The following is a 534-nucleotide window of genomic DNA, read 5'->3' on the forward strand; positions in this document are numbered from 1 at the left end:
GGGCCCCCCGGAGCCCATCTGAGCCCACCTGGGCACACCAGAGCTCACCTGGGCATGCCAGAGCCCACCTGAACCCAGCTGAGCCCACCTGGGAACGCCTGGGTGCGCCTGGGCACACCTGGGCATGCCGGAGCCCATCTGTGCCCACCTGGGCACACCTGAGCCCACCTGGGTGTACCTGGGGGCACCTGGACGCACCTGGGCACGCTGAAGCCCATCTGAGCCCACCTGGGCACGCCGGAGCCCACCTGGGCACACCTGGGCACACCAGAGCCCATCTGAGCCCACCTGGGCACACCTGGATGCCACCTACCCACCTGGGCACACTCAGGCGCATCTGAGCCCACCTGGGCTCACCTGTGCCCACCTGAGCCCACCTGGGCACGCCTGGATATGCTTGACCCACCTGGGCACACTCAGGCGCATCTGAGCCCACCTGGGCACGCCGGAGCCCACCTGGGCTCACCTGTGCCCATCTGAGCCCCCCTGGGCACGCCAGAGCCCACCTGGGCTCACCTGTGCCCACCTGAGCCC

The 534-nt window shown here is 69.9% G+C and overlaps 1 long non-coding RNA gene across 6 annotated transcripts; it reads right to left on the bottom strand.

Annotated features, from left to right (window-relative positions):
- LOC108447948 lies at positions 1 to 528 on the bottom strand. 6 transcript variants are annotated; one of them, XR_001863680.1, is made up of 3 exons: positions 348 to 528; positions 229 to 298; positions 1 to 68 (listed from the first exon to the last, which is right to left on the bottom strand). It is a non-coding gene; the product is annotated as an uncharacterized LOC108447948 (long non-coding RNA). The 6 variants fall into 6 exon arrangements; XR_001863677.1 differs by having other exon boundaries at positions 7 to 78; positions 199 to 248; XR_001863679.1 differs by having other exon boundaries at positions 7 to 88.
- Between the last annotated feature and the right edge of the window lie 6 nt (positions 529 to 534).

Source organism: Corvus brachyrhynchos, unplaced genomic scaffold, assembly GCF_000691975.1.
Source record: "Corvus brachyrhynchos isolate BGI_N302 unplaced genomic scaffold, ASM69197v1 scaffold1347, whole genome shotgun sequence".
NCBI lineage: Eukaryota > Metazoa > Chordata > Aves > Passeriformes > Corvidae > Corvus > Corvus brachyrhynchos.